This window comes from Arvicola amphibius, chromosome 1 (genome assembly GCF_903992535.2).
Source record: "Arvicola amphibius chromosome 1, mArvAmp1.2, whole genome shotgun sequence".
In the NCBI taxonomy this organism is placed as follows: Eukaryota; Metazoa; Chordata; class Mammalia; order Rodentia; family Cricetidae; genus Arvicola; species Arvicola amphibius.
The window spans coordinates 186,929,484-186,936,141 of NC_052047.1; positions in this window are offsets into that span (position 1 = coordinate 186,929,484).

Sequence of the window (6,658 nt, forward strand, 5' to 3'; positions counted from 1 at the left end):
TGCTTGAGGTCACAGCCTTGTGGGATGGACCTAGGGAGGGAGTTGGGCCCTCCCTATACCTCTGAGCCTTGCTTACCTGTTAGGTTGTGATGATCCTTCTGCCTCAACCTCCTGAGTGCTGGGATTATGGGCACACACCACCCTGCCAGTCCTGGAGTTATTATTGAGGGCCTGTTAGGAATGGTTGCCTCCATCTGATCCAGGTATGGTGGCAAACTCCTACAATCCTGACACTGGGGGAGCAGGCACAGGAGGATTGTCACAACTTGGAGATGGGTCTTGGTCTGCAGAGCAAGTTGCAGGCCCAAGTTTGATACTTTGTCTCAACCAAAAACTAAACCAAAACAAAGCAAAAACAACTCAGTGTACATGTGTTCAAAGTGTCTATTCAGAAGTATCTGTGTGGTTGTGTCACTACTGGTATAGAACAATCACACTCTCCCAAGGCTTCTTTATAATCTTTCTTTCAAAGGAAAGGCATTGACGGACTGGAGGGCTACTGTTTCCCTTCTCATGTCTAGCAGAGGAGCAGGGCTCTCTGTCACCAGGTGACCTAGTCCTCTGCCACTCGGGGTCAGGGGTAATTCAGAGCCATGTGGTGCCAAGAGCGAAAGGATCTCAATGGAGGGGTCACCTAACCAGTAGCACAGGACCAGCTGGCTGACTGGTCGGGAACAACTTGAGCTAATCCTTATTCCATTCTTTTTTATAGGAGCCCACTCTAGAGTCCAGGCCAGCCTGGAACTCGTTGTGCACTTCCTGCAGCCTCTCAAGTGCGGGATTATAGGCATGTGTCCCTACACCCAAACCCCATTCTTCATACCAAAATAAATTCAATGTCTCAAAGTTTCTAAACATGAAATTAAATGATAATGTCAGACAAGAAGATGTAGGTCAGTGTTCCTAATCAGAGCCTAGGCCTCTGTGAGCAGCACTCAGGATCCTCAGAGGAAGACTTAAGATGTCTGTAAACTAGGAACTTGTGGTCAGGTGTGGAGGTGAATGCCTGTAATTCCAGTATTTGGGAGACAGAGGCAGGAGGATTATCCATTCAAGGTCAGCCAGGTTGAAGAACCAGTTTCAGGACAACTTGGGCCACACAATGAGACATTTACAGCGTCTCCAGTAAACATTAAAAAAAAAAAAAAACATAAAAAGAGTCAAAATAAACACCATGAGAATTATGTGAGCACATACCACACAAAGGCTTGTGTGCCTTAACTGGTAGCAGGTTCATCTGAGTTGTTATATGTGAATATCCCTTCAGAAAAACAGGCAAAGTGAGCTGGGGTGTAGCTCGGGTGCCAGAGTGCTTGCCTACCACACAAAGCCCTGTGTTTGATTCTTAGGGCCACAGAAGTGGAGTGGATTGGCACACACCTGTAATCTCAGCGCTTGAGAAATGAAGGCAAGAGGACGAGATGTTCAGGTTAACCTTCAATAAATAGAGACTTGGAGTCCAGCCTGGGCTACCTGACTCCCTGTCTCAAATTCAAACAAATGAACAAATGCAAACAGGACCAAGGATCTGGACTGGCTATTCCAGGAAACTGAAAGGCAAGTGCCCAAAACTTCCTCATTCACAACGAAGCTTGTGCCTCTGAAGATTTGCCAAGTAGTTAGAAACGAGCGGGTTGACAATATAGTGTCAGCAAGGCTTCCAGAAATAGTCACTTTCATACACAAATGTTGGAGGGTAAAACGGAGGGCTCTGTCAGAGAGCTTGGCAGTATGTTTAAATACAGATGCCCTACCAGCAAAGTAATTACTTAGCTCTGAGTTTGCAGATGTGCAGATGTGGCCAACATGAACAAATAGGGATGTTCATTATAGCTTTGCTCTAGTGGCAGCAAAGCTGGAAACAACTTAAAAGTCATCAGCCAGGGCACTGTTGAAATGAAAAGCGACATACTGGAGAAGCGGGGTCTGTGGAGCCACTGAGAGAATGAAGCAGACCTGTGCACATGCAAATTGGAAAAGCTTTAGTGGACTTTGATAATCTCAAAAGGCTTTCTTCATGTGCTCTGCGGAGCATCGTTCCTTCTTAGCGCATCCACCAACACACACACACGACTTTAACATTATATATACTGTTTTTGCGCAGTTAATACCAAAGGTGGATAGAAGTAAGAGAAGACTTTCACTTTCTCTTTTATACCTTTCCTGTTGGACTTTTAAAAACTATGCTCTTGTGACTTTTATTTTGGAAATATCAGTAGAGGTTATTTGGGAGGGGGAGCACCTATGGAATTTTTAGTTGTTTATGTAAGCAAGGCTGGTCTTCAGCCTGTCAGCATCCTTCTTGCCTCAATCTCCTGCATGCTGAGATCATAGACATGAATTAGGAATTACATGCCTGACTTGGATTTTTAAGTATGTTTCCATATACAATCAGATGAATGCTATCCTTAAACCTTTTATTTATTTATTTATTTAGTGTGTGTGTGTGTGTGTGTGTGTCTACCCATGTGCATGTCTACCTAGCACGCAGAGGATGGGGGGCTGAGGAAGATCTGTGGGAGCCGGTTTATTACTTTGCATCTCTGCTGTTGTGGTAAAAACACTTGGACCAAAAACAGCTCCGACAAGAAAGGACTTATTTGATTTAAGGGTTGCAGTCTGTCATCTAGGGAACTAAAGCAAGATCTCAAAGCAGGAACCTGGGGGCAGAAACTGAAACGGGGATCATGGAAGAATGCTGTCTTCTGGCTGACTCTCCATGGCTTGCACAGTCTGCTTTCTCTACAACCCAGGGCCACTGCCACCTGCCCAGAGCAGCGTCAACCACAGGAGGACTAGCCCTCCCACATCAATCACTAACCAAGACAATGCCCCAAAGACATGCAGACCAGGCCAATCTGACTGAGGCCAATTCTCAACTGAGGTTCCCTCTCCTGAAGTGGCTTAATTGTGTCAAGCTGGCAGAAACTCACCAGCACAACTGAACCCTTGTCAAACTGACACACAAGCATATCACTATTAAACCAAAGCCTTTCTTTTCCTGTTGATCCCTAAGATCTCATGCTCCACCCTGATGATAAAGAACTAAACCTCTGAAACTGTAAACCAGCCCCAATTAAACATTTTCTTTTAAAGAGTTGCTGTGGGCATGGTGTCTCTTCACAGCAACAGAACCCCTAAATAAAACACCCACAAATCTCTTTAAAAACAGGATTGAAGGCGCTGGAGAGATGGCTCAGTTGTTAAGAGAACTTGCTGATCTTGCAGAAGACCTGGGTTTGGTTCCCACACCCACATCAGACAGCTCACTGACTACCTGTAACTCTGGGTTCAGGGGTTCTGATATCCTCTTCTGGCCTCCATAGACACATGGGACACATACTCTCAGGCCCACACATGTGCACAGAAAATAAATCTAGACAACAACAACATATCAGACTTGAAATATTATGCCTGACAATGAAAGACCCGGGAAGTGGTGGTGCAGCCTTTAATCCCAGCACTTGGGAGAAAGAGACAGGTGGACTGGTGGATCTCTGAGTTTGAGGCCAGCCTGGTCTACAGAGTGAGTTCCAGGACATCCAGGGCTACCCAGAGAAACCCTGTCTTGAAACAAAAAACAAAACAAAACAAAAAAAAAACAAACCCTAAACAACAGCAGAAAGAAACAACAACAACAAAATGAACAAAAGATGTAGATTCCAGCCCTAACATTCTTCGTATTCTACAGGATACAGAGCAAGGAACATTTTATTTTATGTTAATTTGCAGGACTGGCATTTGCAGGGCCCTGTGCTTGGCAGGCAGGTCTCTCCACTGAGCTGTGTCCCCAGGTACTATACATTCTAAGCTTCTTTCTTCTCAGAAAGAGACAGATGGGCATGAGCTTTATAAAATTATGTTCTCTTTCTCTTTTGCTCTGACTAACAAGCTATAGAAGTGAATTACAGTGACTAAGCTTGTCCACCTGGCTGAAGGGACTGGTTTCCTGGCTTCCGAGATCTTTGACTACTACATCTGGGGCTTCGTGTGGAGATTTCAGGACAAAGCAGGTGGATTGATGGTCGTGGGGAGAGGAGTACCAGGATAGACTCCCGCATTTTCATGCCTACTCCCCAAGTCTACCAAAGCCAAGGTGACTTCAGGTTTTCTTTTACCCCCTCCCTTTTCTTTGAGGCAGGATCTCACTATGTAGCCCTGGCTGGCCTGGTGCTCTCTCTGTAGACCAGGCTGGCCTTGAACTCAGAGATCCACCTGCCTCTGCCTCCTGAGTGCTGGGGTTAAAGGTGTGCGCCACCATGCCAGGCTTCCTTTTTCTCCTCTTGCTGATTCTTACAAGCTCACCAGATGATAGCCACCCCCAGCTGACCCAGTGGGAAGTGGGCGTTTGTGGAGAGATTGGACCGAGAGGGAGGAATCCCAGCTCTAAGGATAACTAGTCTCTCAGAGAGCCAAGCCGAGGAGCATGGCTGTGCTGGGCACACACAGACGTCCGCCTCGGATAACTGGAGGCACGAGGTGTATGCCTGCCCATGCTCTGCCGAGGACCTTGGCTTTGCTGAGATGAGGAGTGCCTGTGGGTAGTTTGTCCTTCTTTGGTCAGTTGCCACCATGGGGAGGAACCCTGTCAGAAGGAAAGATGAGAAAGAGCCCTGGTGAAACAAGCGTGGTGGGAGGGGGACCATCTCAGTGGCTATAGCAGGGCCCGTTTCTTCAGTAACATTTCCTTCATAAGAAGGTAGTTAATACAAGCCACGGGACATACATCATCCTTCCAAAAAGATCTTTGCCTTTAGAAAGAAGCCCAGGCCGCAGACATCCTTTAAATAGTGGTTTCTAACCTGTGGGTCACAACCCCCTTGGAGTCACATATTAGATATTTACAATTTATAAAGCAGCAAAATTAGTCCTGAAGTAGCAACAAAATAAGTTTATGGTTGGGGGTCACCACAACATGAGGAACGGCATTAAAGGGTTTCAGCTTTGGGAAGGCTGAGAACCAATGCTTTAAGGTGTTTCGATTGGTCCGAGGAGCTCTCCCTCAAAAGTTAGCAAGGCACCAGGAGGTTCCCATGATGCTCTACTGCTCCCTAGTGGTAGATGGAGACAATTTGAAATGAAAGGGGAGGTGGGAGGGCCCCTTGGATAGCCTTTGGTGTGTCTGTGGGACCCCTCTAAAGCTGCAGTTTATCCCCACTGGGTGTTGGGACGAAGCACATTTGGTGTGATTTAGCACTCGGCTTGTCCAGAGAGGTGCCACCAGACTCCCATTTGTCTTCCGATGTTTGCCATGAAAGGGTTTTACAGCGCACGCAGTCATATTTATCATGCTTCCCCTTTACGAGTCCCTGGCCTTTGTAACATTCTCGGGAGGCTTTCTTGCCAAGTACAGGCCATTTAAATTATCTATGAGCGAACAGGATGCTTGGGCATTGTACTCATTTCAACCACCTTTCTTAGGTTTCACTGTTCTTGGTCTCTATTTTGTGTTCATTAGCAAGCTGACTGCTCCCTGGCTAAAGATCCTGGGGAGCGAGGGTCTCTAAAAAACGGGAGAGGCTGGTTCTTGCAATAGGTGTCTCCTGCATGCTGGAGGTATGAAGGGATTTTAGTTTGGCACAGGTACGGTACTACAGGGATCTGAACTCAGACCTCCGAGAGTTGCAGCTCAGCACTTCACTTAACCAGCTTCTAGGCAACATCCCTAAGCCTCGAGGTTCTCCTTTGTCAGTGGGAAGAACAGTAACACGGACAACAGCGTGCAGCTCACACGACGGATCCCAGGGAACTGATAAACACCGACAAAGCGCGCAGCTCACACTACGGATCCCAGGGAACTGATAAACACCAACAACAGCACGCAGCTCACACGATGGATCCCAGGGAACTGATAAACACTGACAACAGCGCACAGCTCACACTACGGATCCCAGGGAACTGATAAACACCAACAACAGTGCGCAGCTCACACGACGGATCCCAGGGAACTAACCCACGCAGACCAGGACTTAGAGCACAGAAGACATGCTCTACAAAGGCCACTTTCATTGAAGCAATGGATCAGTGCGTAGGACTAGATTTCCAGCACCCACAATGGTGGCCCACAGCCCTCTGTCACTCCAGCTCCACAGGGTCTGATGCCCTCTTCTGGCTTCTACAAGTGTTGTATACACCCAGTACATAGGCACACATGTAAGCAAAACACCCATACACATAACATTTTTTTTTTTGTTGTTTTTTTTGTTTTTCGAGACAGGGTTTCTCTGTGGCTTTGGAGCCTGTCCTGGAACTAGCTCTTGTAGACCAGGCTGGTCTTGAACTCACAGAGATCCGCCTGCCTTTGCCTCCCGAGTGCTGGGATTAAAGGCGTGCGCCACCATCGCCTGGCACACATAACATTTTTTAAAATGAAAAGAATTAAAAGAATTCCACTTTCTGTAATTATCTGAGCCAGTGGCCTGGGAATGGCCAATGGGAGCTTGGACTTGGGGTCATTACACAAGTTTCCTAGATGGCATTTGTTTTCCTTCCTGCTGCTTGGAGGAGACTTCACTTATGCACTGAGCTGCAATGTGGAGGCTGGATTCTAGCCTGGGTTTTATCTATGTGCACCCTAGACCCAGTACTGAGGCAGTGGTACTTTTAGGGTCTGCTTATGACTTGGGGAGGATTGATGACTCCAAAAACCAAAACAAAA